This window comes from Triticum aestivum, chromosome 7A (genome assembly GCF_018294505.1).
Source record: "Triticum aestivum cultivar Chinese Spring chromosome 7A, IWGSC CS RefSeq v2.1, whole genome shotgun sequence".
In the NCBI taxonomy this organism is placed as follows: Eukaryota; Viridiplantae; Streptophyta; class Magnoliopsida; order Poales; family Poaceae; genus Triticum; species Triticum aestivum.
Genome location: NC_057812.1, coordinates 122,034,258 through 122,049,919, shown reverse-complemented (window position 1 = coordinate 122,049,919; position 15,662 = coordinate 122,034,258).

The window sequence follows — 15,662 nt, the reverse complement described above, 5'->3', positions numbered from 1 at the left end:
ATGGACCCGTAGGTCTGAGGTGAACTACTCACACTTCATCGGAAGGGCTATGGTGTTGATGTAGAAGCCATCCGTGATCGATGCCCCCTATGGTGGAGCTCCGCAACAGGCCCCAAGATGAGATCTCGTGGATACAGAAACTTACGGCGGTGGAATTAGGGTTTTGGCTCCGTATCTGGTAGTTTGGGGGTATGTTGGTACCCCATGATTCGAGCATTTGTAGAAGACTCAGCCAGGGTTGTGGATTGTGGTTGAGATGCGACGGATGACTCTGCGTGATTTGCAGCAGTGGCACCACACCAACGGCAGTGGGTTGTGATGAGCAACCGGCTGCGGTGCGCGTGCCGGCGGGGGTGTAATGAGACCCACAGGCGATGGTACGGGTGGCGACTTGGCGCATATCTGGTTGTTGCCTGCTAAAGAGCAGGTGGACGAGCAGCCAGCGGACATGGTTGCTACGGCCAGAGCTTCTGATGCTAGGCAGAGTAAGTAGAGAAGAGGAGAAACGAACGTTGGATATGTCAGTTTCATTACTTGCAGAGTAGCATAGATAGTCATAGTCTAGGTTTGGATTCAAACCAGCTAAAGGAGCACGTCATTCTTTTTTCTAAAACTCGGCAACGTCTCTTTACTGCTACACTAGCTTGTTCTGTACGCCTTCCCAAGTCTTTGATTTTCTTTCTATATATAAAAAAATATGCTACTTGGTGTCCGCTTAGTCAACAAACGATTGTGCCAACCTTGACCATTGGATTGCCATTCAACGCCTGTTGCGTTTTTTCAGTCTCTTCTTCCTCGAGCTGCCAAAGCCAAACCAGCGCCGGCGGGACCGCCTGCTCCCGCCTCCCATGGCTGGCTGTGATCTTCCCCGGCTCCTGTTCGTTCCCGTCAAAGGCCTCACCATCGTCCTCCGCCTTGGTTCACTCATCGCGGTGCCGCCCTCCGGTGTTGTCAACATGGTCAACAACCGAGAGGAATAAGGAGATGACTGTACATGGTAAGGATGACAGTAGGGACCCAACAGCACGCAATAATTTTGTTTTTTCGGGACGGAGAAGGGTATCAACTGGGTTGTGCAGGACCCGTGGCCCGTCTAGCCCAGACTTTTATTTCATATGTTTAGCACATGACCAACCCAGTTTGTTTTTTTCCTTTCTGAAAATGGCTAGCCAGCTATTTTGTTTTTTTTGCAGAATAACCAACATAGGCCTACTTGCTTTTCTACGCCCTGCTGGGCCGGAAATCTTTCAAGATGAGGAGGGATGCATTTTGCCCAGAAAATGGGTTATAAGTAATAAGAAATGGGCTATAGGTAATAATAAATGGGCTGTAAAATGAAAAAATACAGCAAACAAGAAATTAGTTCCAAAATATTGTTTTCTTTCGGATTTTGATATTTTAAATTTCATTGTTTTTGTGCGGGTAAAATTTCATTGAATTTAAATTAAGGTATATTTGGATTTAAAATTAATTTTAATCTGGCTAGAAATTTCGGGTTGTATGCTGTTTGGGACAGATTTGGAGGCTGACTTGTGGGTCTACTAGGTTAACGTGTACTTTGGCTTTGTCAACTTAGTCCACAAACGATTCTAGTTGCAGGGACCATTGGATGTTAATCCAACGGCCGTGTTGCTTCTTCAATATCTGATCTTCTTACTCCAGCCGCCCAAACCAGCTCTGGTGGGACCGCCTGCTCCCGCCTCCCGTGGCCGGCTGTGTTGCCGCACAGGCCGCACTGCCCCACCCTACTTCATTGATGGTCAGGCCATTCCTCTACTCACCCACACCTCCTGTTATTTTCCGGCGACGGCAGCCGGACCAGTAAACCCTCGTACCGCCCACCACTTGGGCAACCATTGCCGAGTCTTCCCCGGCTCCGTGTCGTTCCCTTTCTAGGCCTCGTCGTCGTCCACCGCCATGGTGCTCTCGGCGTGGCCTGGTCAACATGGTCAACGAACGACATCCATCGGCCATGGACTGTACGCGCAAAATAATGATTCCTCCACCTGGCAGCTGGGACCCACCGGAAGGGCCTCTGTATTTCACGAAAAAACGTTCCGCCTGCTGACATGTCGGACCCATCCAGCTATATCTTCGCACGCAAGGAAGTGCCTCCTTATTACACACAAAAAAATGAATACCCCCTGCTAGCTGGGACCCACCATTGTGGGAGGCTGACTTGTGGGCCTACTAAGTTGACGGGGACGGAGGGCTTTGTCAACTTAGTCAATATGAACGATTCTAGCTCCAGTGACCGTACGATGTCCATCCAACGGCCGTAGTGCTTCTTCAACCTCTGGTTTTCTTGCTCCAGCCGCCCAAAGCAGCGCCGGTCGTGCCGCATGCTCCTGCCACCCGTGGCCGGTTGTGCTGCCGTGGAGGCCTCACCGCCCCCTACTATTCCCACCGCTGGCCAGGCCCTGCGGCGACGACAGCCTCACACCGCAGCCGAACCAGTGAACCCTCGTACTCCTCTCCGCGCGGGCTTCCACTGCCGTGTCTTCCCCGGCTCCGTGTCGTCCCCTTCCTAGGTCTCACCGTCGTCCACTGCTGTGGTGCTCTCCGCGCGGCATGGTCAATGTGGTCAAGGAACGACTTCCATTGGAAGAGTACTGTACGTGGAGAGGCTGACAGCTGGGTCCACGGCCACAACCCAGTTTTTTTGTGATTTGCCAAGTAAGTCGCTTTGTCAGGCCTATTGGGCTGCAAATCTTTCAAGACGAGGAGAGATTTCATTCGGCTGGCCGAGAAAATGGCCCATCAGTAATGAGAAATGGGCTGTACATTTTTAAAACACATCAAACCGGCAATTAGTTTCAAATATCTTTTTTTCATTTCGAAATTAAATTACATTAATTTTTATGCGTGGATAATTTGTTGGATTTTATATTGATATACATTTATTTTTAAAATCAGTTTGAATGTGAGTCGAAATTTCGGGATTAAAAACAGTTCGGACCGCACAGAAATATGCAAAATTCCGTACAATTTTTTAACCGTGGGCACAATATGGGTTGTAATGCTAACAAAAAGAATATGGGCTCCAAAAAACCCTTAAGAATTAGCAAATGGGATGTATGCTATTTTCCATAGATTTGAGGCTTTCCTAAAAAAAGGTTGACGCACAAACAGTGACTCTTGGATGTCCATCGAACGGCCGTCGTGCTTCTTCAATCTCTGCTCTTTCTGCTCCAGCCGCTCAAACAAGAGTCGGCGGGAGGACTGCCTGCTCCCTCCTCCCCGCTGCCGGCTGTGCTGCCGCGCAGGCCTCACCGCCCCACTATACTCCCATCGCTGGCCTAGCCATCCCTCTACTGACCCACACCTACTATTATTCTCCGGTGACGGCAGACGAACCAGTAAACCCTCGTACAGTCGTACTCCCCTTCGCGTGGGAAACAACTGCCGAGTCTTCCCTGCCTCCGTGTCATTCCCTTCCTAGGCCTCGCCGTCGTCCACCGCCCTGGTGCTCTCGGCGTGGCCTGGTCAACATGGTCAACGACCGACATGCATCTGAAGTGGACTGTACGTGGAGAGGCCGATAGCTGGGTCCACGGCCGCACGCAAGGAAATGCCTCCTTATTACGCGCAAAATAATGATTACTGCACCTGACATCAGGGACCCACCGAAAGGGCCTCCGTATTTTGTGAAAAAAAACGTTACCGCCGCTGACAGCTCGGACCCACCAGCTATATCTTTGCACGCAAGGAAGTGCCTCCTTATTACGCACAAAAAAATGAATACTCCCCCTGTTAGCTGGGACACAGTATAGTGGCAGACTGACTTGTGGGCCTACTAAGTTGACGGGGACGGAGGGCTTTGTCAACTTAGTCAATATATGCACGATTCTAGCTCCAGTGACCGTACGATGTCCATCCAACGACCGTAGTGCTTCTTCAACCTCTAGTCTTCTTGCTCCATCCACCCAAACCAGCGCCGGTCGTGCCTCGTGCTCCTGCCTCCCGTGGCCAGCTGCGATGCGGCGGAGGCCTCACCGCCCCCTACTACTCCCATCGCTGGCCAGGCCATCCCTATACTCACCCACACCCCCTGTTATTCTGCGGCGATGACAGCCTCACACCGCAGCAAACCAGTGAACCCTCGTACTCCTCTACGCGTGGGCATCCACTGCCGCGTCTTCCCCGGCTCCGCATCGTCCCCTTCCTAGGCCTCGCCGTCGTCCACCGCCCTGGTGCTCTCGGCGCGGCATGGTCAATGTGGTCAAGGAACGGCTTCCATCGGACGTGGACTGTACGTGGAGAGGCTGGCAGCTGGGTCCACGGCCGCAACAAGGAAGTATCTCCTTCTTACATGCAAAATAATTATTCCTCCACCTAACAGCGGGGACCCACCGGACGGGCCACCGTATTTTGTGAAAAAAACGTTCCCCCCTAGAGCGCTGGGACCCACCAGCTACACCTTCGCATGCAAGGAAGTGCGTCCGGGCAAAAAAAAACGATTCACCCCCCTGACTGCTGGGACCCACCAGCTACATTTTCGCACGCAAGGAAGTGCCTGACAGTCGGGACCCACCAGGTCGAAGCGTACGTAGCGTTGTCATTCTGGTCGCGAACGTGTACGTACATATATACTGGTGGATGTAGAGGCGCGCACGTGTCGTAGTAGAGGCGCGTACGTGTCGTAGTAGAGGCGCGCACGTAGCATGTACATGTATGTACAGCGGGCAGGGTGCAAGAAAGAAAATACGACCACGTACGTACATACGGGCAGGGTCTCGAACGCCTACTCACGCATACGTACGGCCAGGGCTCGTGTACATGGCTGGGTTGGAACGGAGAAACGGCGTCGTCGTCATGTTCATGGAAAGGCAACGGAATGCGTCGTGTTCATGGGGAGTCAACGGAATGCGTCGTGTTCATCGGGAGGCAACGGAACGCGTGGGAGCCAACCGGCTGGGTCGGAACAGAATGCGTGGTCGTGTTCATCGTGAGGGCTTGGACGGAACAGGCTGAAAGTGCGTTATATCGACTAGAGGGGGGTGAATAGGCGATTTTTATGAAATTCTTCACTGAGGAATTTGCCGGTGAGGTAATTCCTTAGCGAAAAACTACTAGCAGCGGAATAAGTACTCAAAAGTAAACATAACAAAATACAAGCATAGTCATCATGATGAAATGAAGACAGGCACAGAGTACAGGAAGCGTAATCACAGGATAATACAGGATGAAGACAAACAGACTGAAGAAATTGAACTGAGGAAATTGAGAGAGTCTTCAGTCAAAGTCTTCAAACACAGATATGGACAAACACACAACACAGTTATGAGGAAATGAAAGAGTTGAGGAAATAGAACCAGTAAGCTTGGTGAAGACAATGATTTGGTAGACCAGTTCCAACTGCTGTCTCAGTTGTACGTCTGGTTGGAGCGGCTGAGTATTTAAACTCGAGGACACACAGTCCCGAACACCCAGTCCTGAACACGCAGCTCAGGACACCCAGTCCTCACCGTATTCTCCTTGAACTAAGGTCACACGGACCTCGTCCAATCACTCGTGGTAAGTCTTCAGGCGACTTCCAAACCTTCACAAACTTGGTCACTCGGCGATCCACAATTCCTCTTGGATGCTCTAGACCATGATGCCTAACCGTCTGGAAGAAGCACAGTCTTCAAAGGTAACAAGTGTCGGATCCACTGAGGATCAATCTCTTCAGTGATGCTCAATCACTTGGGGTTTGTAGGTGTTTGGGTTTTGGGTTTTTGGTTTTTTCTCACTTGATGATTTTCACTCAAAGTCCTCAAAGGATAGGTTGCTCTCAAATGACAAGTGTCAGTTTCTCTCGGAGCAGCCAACTAGCTAGTGGTTGTAGGGGGCGGATATTTATAGCCTAGGGAGCAGCCCGACATGATAAGACATAAATGCCCTTCAGTGATATGACCGTTAGGTGGATAGATATTTTGGGACAGCTGGCACATAGCACAGCAACGATCGAAATTTTGAGTAGCAAAATCCTCAGGGCTATCATGTTCCTCACTGTGTAGGCAATCCGCACTGGCGAATTCCTAACTCCTCAGTCAGGACAAATTCCTCAGAGACCAGAAGAACTTCGTCTCTGTCACTGAAGAAATTGACTGAACTGTATGAGATTTCCAATGGCTTCACTCGAAGGGATTGGTAGGTGTAGGATTTTAAGTTGAGCATCACATGAAATTTTTCCTTAGTATTTCCTCGACCCCCTTTAATAGTACAGTGTTTCCGATGACTCAAGAAAGAGAAAATGAAACTACGAAAACAAAAGTCTTCATGCTTCATATTCCTTGAATGAATACCAAGTCTTCATGGTCACACCATTTTCTTCACTTTCAAAGTCTTCAGAAATACCAAAATCTTCAGTCGAAGATATTCATTTTTAGGGGTCGACTTTTCCTGTAAATATCAAACTCCTCATAGACTTATAGACCTGTGTACACTCACAAACGCATTAGTCCCTTAACATATAAGTCTTCAATACACCAAAATCACTAAGGGGCACTAGATGCACTTACAATCTCCCCCTTTTTGGTGATTGATGACAATATAGGTTAGGTTTTCAACGGGGATAAACATATGAAGTGTAAATACTGATATTGAGGAATTTGATTGCAAGATATAGAAGAACTCCCCCTGAAGATGTGCATAGTGAGGAATTTGCTTTTGAAGCAACGCACACTTGAAGAGTTGAATCATGGAGATCCCCCCCTATATCTTGTAATTCATACACGCATTTAACATATAATATGAAGAATTTGAAATGCATGATGAAATATGGTGCCTGATGAAATTCAGCATGCGTGCAATAATATTAACGAGGAATAAGCATGCAGAATAGTGCATCAAAAGTATCAGAGCACCATCAGGTTTAAGATTACAGCTCGATCCAATAAAGTTTCAGAAGAACGAGAGTTGTAACTTAGCAAAAAAAAACGCCCATATAGTAGACCCGCTTGAAGACTAACTCATATTTCTCCCCCTTTTTCATCAAATGACCAAAAGGATAGAATATGAGGACTAACGCCCCTGAAGAATATCAAGTTGATGAAGGAGCGCCAGCGTTGTTGGGGTCGTTTGTTGTAGTAGGGTCTGCCGCAGTGTCGTCCAAGTCTTCATTTTCATCAGTGTCGCGTGATGAAGAATATGAGCTGGCCACCAGAGAAGGAACCTTGACCTTCTTGAATTTCTTTGGTGGAGGTGCAGACCAGTCAAAATCTTCATTGAGACCCATTTTCTTCAGATCTTCTTCACCATACAGATGTGACAGAATTGCCCAGGTGCGACCGAAGACTTGATGGAGGTAGTAGTGGTTTTTCTTCACTGCATTGTGTGTGGCAGTCATGTTGTGAAGAAGTGAACCAAACTGACGCTTAACCCATTTGTGATTTTGATCCACCTTCTGGTGAAGACTAAGCAGAAGTTCACGGTCAGTCATCACGCACGGAGCAGTGGCTTGAGGAGTGGACTTGGGTGCATTGGCAGAGTCATGTGTGGCAGAGTCATCATTGGTGGAATAAGATGCGGCTTTGCGAAACTGACCATCCAATGGACGAATGCCCTCATCTATTACAGCTGGTGCCTTGCCCTTTCCATCAACTGAGGAATATGTCTGCTTGAGGACTTCAATGGGGGGCAAGTAGCTGAGGTGATTCTGGAAATCAGCTTTGTAGTTGAGTGAAGACCTTGTCCTGAGGAATCTCATGATCCAAGGTGCATAAGGCTTCAGCTCAAACGGAGACAATGCAACATTGGCCATAGTCCTCATGAAGAAATCATGATAATTGACAGGAATGCCATGAACGATGTTGAATACCAGATTCTTCATGATGCCAACAATTTCTTCATCAGATGAGTCGTGGCCTTTGATGGGACTGATTGTCCTCGTAAGAATACGATAGACAGTTCTGGGCACATACAACAATTCCTTCATGAGGAATTTGGTTCTTGGTGCCTGACCAGGTTTCAAAGGTTTCATCAGCACCTGCATGTAATGATTTGTGAGCTCAGGTTCACTGTAGATGCAGCGAGCTTCTTCAAGGGGAGGACTGAGTGGTAGAGCATGAAGCAATTCAGAGGCTGGTGCAGTGTAGTGAGTGTTTTCAGACATCCAGTCCAGCACCCATGAATTCACATCTTCAGCATCTCCGGTGATGTGCAGCGTTGCATAGAATTGAAGAATCAGTTCTTTATTCCAATCGCAGATGTCAGAGCAAAAGTTGAGCAGTCCAGCGTCGTGAAGAACACTGAGGACTGGTGCGAAGCACGACAGAGATTCCATATCCACGTGAGGAATATGCTTATGGTAGAAGATCTTCTCCTTGTTGAACAACACTGAGGAATAGAAATTGGCTTGACTAGCAGTCCATAAACGCCTCTTCCTAATGCGAGCAGAGTCATATGGGTTGTAATCTTCGAAGAATACATGCTCACCGAAAAAATCATCAGCCTTGAACTTTTGCTTGCGTGAGAATGGATCCTTTGGCTTCGGCAGAGGAGTGTTAGTGAGTTGCATCACGACCTCAGGAATCTCAATTGCAGGTTCTTCAGGCTGAGGAATTTCTGGTTCCTCCTCAGTGGTAGTCTGCGTCGTTGGTTGTTCAGCAGCAGCAGTTTCTTCAGTGCTAGTGGCTGGAATTTCCTCATGGATAGATGCATTGGGATGAGTTTCTTCAGAGCTCATGTGTACAGTTTGTGTGGGGGACTGAGGAATTTGCTGTAGAGGGGTGAACATTGGTGAGATTGGATGCTGACTTTCCCAGAATTCATCACTGATTATGGGTGTGGAGCAGCCAATGTCCACATCTTCATCTTCCATTTCTTCAACGCCACCCTTTTCAGCTGTGAACTGAGGCATAGGCGAGGAGATGATAGGTATTGAAGGGATCACATCCACTTCAATTTCTTCATCCAATGGTTCAGACGAAGCAGCAGAAGGAGTTTCTTCATCAGATCCGCTGGGGATCATATATTCTTCATCAAAAGGAACAAGGTCCTTTGATGGCCTGGTTGAGATGGGAACAAATCAATCAGATTTGCAAGGCTTCATTTTCTTTGGAGCTGAAGAATCTGAAGCAGCTGATGCTTTCCTTTTCTTCACTACAGCACGCTCTGTAGCCTTGGTCTTCTTCACATCTGATGCAGATGGAAGGATTGGAGTTGAAGTTGGTGCAGGAGCAGCTGAGGAATCTGGTTGATTTTCTTCAGGCACACCACTAGTGGGTGCCCTGGCAATTTCTTCAGCGGCTGGAATGCAGTCATCAGCCCTAGAACTCACATTTTCTTCAGCAGCCTGATTGTCATTAGCGGCGCTAGCATTTTCTTCAGTAGGCTGAGCAGATGCTTCAGCCTGAGGAATTTCCTGTTGCGTTGGGGCTGCAACATTGGAAGTGAATTTATCCGCAAGTTTCACAAAACGAACCTTGGCTCCAAGCCAATCAGCGCGATATGCGTCAAAGTCATCACTGAGTTTCTAAATCTCAGTCTGAATAGTGACAAGTTCTTCAGTTGTCATAGAGACAACGTTTTTCTTCAGATAGCGCTCTTTCTTGTACTGTGCTTTCTTGATCTGCCTGGCCTTCTCAAATTTCTATTTTTCTTCTTGAATGAAGTGGGTCAGCATGTGACCCTGGCCAGGAGTCAGCTTGAAGTTAGGCAAGGGAGTGTTGGGGTCCTTGTGCCAATCATTAATGTAGTCGAGTATCAGCTTGGGATCCAAAAGCAGTGGCACCTCTAATCCTTTGGCTCTAGCGGCCCTGACTTGCCTGTCTCTGATGATTTCTGCAAGTTCATCATCATCAGCTTCGTCTTCATCAGACGGCACTTGGAGAGCGACTTGCTTCTTTTGAGGACTTGGGCGAGGACCTCTTCCAGCAGTGGCCTTTGTCTTCAGCAGTGAGGGGCCAGCTGAGGAACTTGGTGCAACTGAGGAACTAGCTGAGACACCTAAGGCAATGGAGATGCCGGCAATCCTTTGGCATGAGGCAAGATGCACATGTGCTGAGGATTTAGGCGGAACAGCTGAAGGCTTTGGCGGAGGAGCTGAGGACTTTGAAGGAACAGGAGCAGCATGAGGAATTGGCCGTGAGGGCTTTGATGATTCTGGCCGTGAGGGCATTGCTGAGGAACTTGGCCTGCGCGCAGGCTTCTTAGACATAGCCTTCTTTGGCTTGACAGCAGAGGCCTCAGCAGAGGCAACAGCAACAGCAGAGTCTTCATTAAATTTCCTCACTGCTTCCCTGACTTGCTTAGCCAGCTTGGCTTGGCGCTTGGCCCATTCATCAGGATAGTCCTCACCGCGCTTGAGGCTGGTGGGATCTGCTATTTGGCCAGGTGCCAATGGAGCTCTTGGGCATGGAGGATTGAGTGTGAATTTCTTCATGTACTTAGGAGTGACATATCTGTACTCCATCCATTCTCTTGCCCATCTCCTATCTATCCTCTGTTTGCGCACTTTGTGCTCATTCTTGGTTTCCTCGGTAGGTGTGCAGTACCCAGCATATATGTCATTAGGGATCTCAAACGCTATATTTACCTCAGGCCTCTTTCTTCCCTTCTGTGGCTTCTTACCATCAGCCATTTTCTTCAGTTGAGGAATTTGAACAATTGAATTCTTTGAAGAAGTATGCAACTTTTCTTCGAGGAACGCTGCAAATGAGTTAAGTTGATGAGAACCTAGTGATTCAGCAGCTGACCTGTGTACCTGTGAACAGAGTATAGTTGCGAGGAATTTGGAGCTTCATCCATAGCAATTGGACACAGCAAGAACCAGCGGCAATGTACTCAGCTTCAGCAGTAGATAGTGATACGCAGTTCTGTTTCTTCGAGGACCAACAGACCAAAGATCGTCTGAGGAAATGACATGTACCAGATGTTGACTTGCGATCCACAGGATCACCAGCATAGTCAGAGTCAGAATATCCAACAAGATCAAAAGCCGAGCCCTTGGGGTACCATAATCCAAGTGTTGGTGTGTCAGCTAGATATCGAAGAATATGCTTCACAGCCTTATGGTGTGATTCCTTCGGTGTAGCTTGAAATCGGGCACACATGCAAACACTAAGCATTATATCTGGCCTAGATGCACATAAGTACAATAAGGAGCCTATCATGGAGCGGTATACCTTATGATCGAAGTCAATACCATTTTCATCAGTGCACAGATGGCCATTTGTGGGCATAGGAATTTTGATGCCTTTGCAATCTTGCATGCCGAATTTCCTCAGTACATCCTTGAGGTATTTCTCCTGAGATATGAATATGCCATTGTGTTGTTGACGAATTTGAAGACCTAAGAAGAATTTCAACTCTCCCATCCTAGACATTTGATATTCTTCACTCATCATATAGGCAAATTCATCACTATAGCGTTGGTCGGTACAACCAAAGATAATATCATCAACATATACTTGGCACACAAACAATTCACCATCATAAGATTTAGTGAAAAGAGTAGGGTCGAGTGAACCGGGTTTGAAGCCTTTCTTCATGAAGAGTTCCTTCAAGGTATCATACCAAGCCCGTGGGGCCTGCTTGAGGCCATAGAGGGCCTTGTTGAGTCTGAAGACTTTGTCAGGATTCTTTGGATCTTCAAAACCTGGGGGTTGAGCAACATATACTTCTTCCTCAAGCTTACCATTGAGGAATGCACTTTTCACATCCATTTGATATAAAGTGATATCATGATGGTTAGCATAAGCAAGTAATATGCGAATAGCCTCAAGTCTAGCAACAGGTGCAAAAGTTTCATCGAAATCAATTCATTCAACCTGTGTGTAGCCTTGAGCTACAAGCCGTGCCTTATTCCTCACCACAAGGCCATTTTCATCTTGCTTGTTGTGGTAGATACACTTTGTGCCGATGATATTGTGCTTGCGAGGATCTGGACGTTTGACCAGTTCCTAGACATTGTTGAGCTCGAACTGATGTGATTCCTCTTGCATGGCCTGAATCCACTCAGGCTCCAGAAAGCTTCATCTACCTTAGTGGGCTCTGTAATAGAGACAAAAGCATACTGCCCACAAAAGTTAGACAAATGTGAAGCTTTTGAGCGTGTGAGAGGACCTGACGCTTTGATGTCATTGATGATCTTTTCAACTTGCACTTCTTTTGCAATGCGAGGATGAGCTGGTTGTCGTTGAAGAGTTTGATCAGCGTTTTCTTCAGCACCATTTTCTTCAGGTGCATCAGCTCGACGTTCTTCATGTTCTGGAATGAATTCTTCAGTAGGAATGACATCCTCAGTAGCCTTGAACTTGATAGTTTCCTCAGGTGCTGGTTCATCTATCACTGTAGGTAGGTGCTCTCTTTGCGAGCCATTAGTTTCATCGAACCGCACATCTACAGTGTCAACAACTTTGTGAAGAACGTTGTTGAAGACTCTGTAGGTGTGCAGGTCCTTTCCGTAACCAAGCATAAAACCTTCATGTGCTTTCGGTGCAAATTTTGAGTTGTGATGAGGATCTCTAATCGAACATTTAGCACCAAAGACTTTGAAATAACTTACATTGGGTTTCTTATCAGTGAGGAGTTCATAGGCAGTCTTTTTGAAGAATTTGTGAAGACATACTCTGTTGATGATGTGGCACGCAGTATCAATTGCCTTAGTCCGGAAACGACGAGGCGTTTTGTATTCATCAAGCATAGTGCGAGCCATCCCAGCAAGAGTCTTGTTCTTGCGCTCCACGACGCCGTTCTGCTGAGGAGTGTAAGGAGCAGATAACTCATGAGTAATACCAAGTTCATCAAGATAGTCATCGAGACCAGAATTCTTGAACTCAGTGCCACACTTCTGATGTGCTTGATCTTCACACCAAAGTTGGTTGAAGCCCTCGAGGAAAATCGTTTGAAGACTTCCCGCACTTCATGTTTGTAAGTAACAAGGTGTACCCATGTGTAGCGAGAATAATCATCAACAATAACAAAGCCATATTGAGATGCTTCATTTGAAATAGCAGAATAATGATTAGGACCAAAGAGATCCATGTGAAGCAATTCAAACGGGCGAGTGGTGGTCATGATAGTCTTTGTTGGATGCTTGGCCTTCGTCATCTTCCCAGCTTCACAGGTTCCGCATAGGTGATCCTTGAGGAATTTGACATTCTCGATGCCAATGACATACTTCCACTAGTAGAAAAAGGGTCAAACGTGAAACACATTAGTGCCGGTTTGAATTTGAGCCGGCACTAATGTGACCATTAGTGCCGGTTCCAACGGCTAGGCGGGCGGGCATCATTAGTACCGGTTCGTGGGCAACCTTTAATACCGGTTCATGCCACGAACCGGTACTAATGAGGCTGTGTCAGGCTATGGTCAGGCTGGGCCCCCCATGAAGACCTTTAGTATCGGTTCATGGCATGAACCGATACTAGAGTTTCTTAGTAAGCTGATTTTTAGTCCCACCTCGCCAAGAGAGAGGCAGTATGAGCGGTTTATAAGCTGTGAGTGCAGAGACAATGACGAAGAGGCGCAATGCTCACCTGCACGTTGCTTAGCTTCAAGCCTTTCAGAATAGCATAGATTGCACTGAGCCATGTGCAGTGCAGTCTACACTATTCCGAAAGGCTTGAAGCAAATTAACCAGCATTGCACCTCTTTTTTATTTTTAATAACTTATTTGAACTCCGGACTTCTTGTGTTTCAAAGCGGCGTCATCAATTTCCAACACGTTCTGACATCATTTGCTGTTTTTCAGTCATTTACCGAATTGTTTAGAGAGCTAAATGACCGTGAAATTGAAAATCACTACAAAATGAACTGTGAAAATGTTGAAATTTGGCATGGTATCATCATTTCACCCGCATAGCATGTGCGAAATAGTAGAGAGGGTCATGGCAAAAACTGGACACACTTCGTGTACAAATTGGACAATGTCTTTCGGAGTATCAGGGTTTCGGGCGAGAACTCATCTGTTACACGGGCACTTCAATGTTTTTTATACTAATTTGAACTCTGGACTTCTTTTGCATTCAGTATGCAGCATTCAAACCGGCGTCATCAATTTCCAACACGTTCTGACATCATTTGCTGTTTTTCAGTCATTTACCGAATTGTTTAGAGAGCTAAATGACCATGAAATTGAAAATCACTACAAAATGAACTGTGAAAATGTTGAAATTTGGCATGGTATCATCATTTCACCCACATATCATGCTATTTTTCATGCATTTAATGATTTGTTTTGAGAACTAAATGACCTGGAAATTGAAAAGCACTACAAATGAACTCTGAAAAAATTGAAACTTGGCATGGTATCATCATTTCACCCACATATCATGTTCAAAAAAGTAGAGAGGGTTACAACAAAAACTGGATGCACTTCGTTTACAAACTGGACAATCTCTTTCGAAGTATTCGGGTTTCTGACGAAATTAAACTCATCTGTTACAAAGGCATTTCATTTTTTCAAACTTATTACAACTCCAGAATTTTTGTGCATTCAGTATGCACCATTCAACTGCTAGGCGGGAGGAGTTCTTTAGTACCGGTTCCAACTGCTAGGCGGGAGGAGCTCTTTAGTACCGGTTCGTGGCGAACCTTTAGCACCGGTTCATGCCACGAACTGGTACTAATGAGGTTGTGTCAGGTAAGGCTGGGGCCCCACGAGCACCTTTAGTACCGGTTCATGGCATGAACCAATACTACAGTTTCTTAGTAAGCTGTTTTTTAGTCCTACCTCGCGAAGAGAGAGGGACTAGGAGCGGTTTATAAGCCCTGAGTGCAGAGACGATGAAGAAGAGGCTCAATGCTCACGTTGCTTAGCTTCAAGCCTTGAGGAATATGGTAGACTGCACGGAGCTATGTGCAGTGCAGTTTACACTATTCCGAAAGGCTTGAAGCTAATTAACGAGTATTGGAGCTCTTTTTTTATTTTTAATAACTTATTACAACTCCGGACTTCTTCTGTTATGGCAAAAACTAGTTGCACTTCGGCATTTCATTTTTTTAAACTTTGGTTATAACTCCAGACTTTGACCATCAAGTTTTAACCATCAACTTGGCATGGTATATAAAAATAAATGAATAGAAAAAAATATAAAGCAGAAAAGAAAAAATAGCAGAAAAGAAAAAAAAACTATAGCAGAAAAGAAAAAAAACTATATAAAAAAACTACTCATAAATAAATAGAAGAAAATAAATATAGCAGAAAAGAAAAAACTACTCAGAAATAAATAGAAGAAAAAATAAAGCAGAAAACAAAAAAAATACATTTGCTATTTTTCGTAGAAGAAATAAATAGAAGAAAATAAATATAACAGGAAAGAAAAAACTATACAAAAAACTACGCAGAAATAAATAGAAGAAAATAAAGCAGAAAAGAAAAAAACTATAAAAAAAATTGGGGCGCTGCCCTGTGGGCCTGCTAGGCAACGGGCGTGCAATTACAGACCCTAAAGGCCCAGCAGACTCACAGGGCAGCGCGCAGAAGTTAGGCCCACAAGCCTGCTATATAGAGGAGTTCAAAGAGGTAGTCGCGGCTGGATTTATAAACCAGTGCGGCTGCCCTTCGCCCGGCGAGGTGGGACTAAACTTTGTGCACCGCGGGGTGGCAGCGCTAGGCCTTTAGTACCGGTTGGAGCCACCAACCGGTACTAAAGGTCGGGCCTTTAGTACCGGTTGGTGGCTCCAACCGGTACTAAAGGCTTCGTTTCCCGCCGCTTGGCCTCGCGAAAACA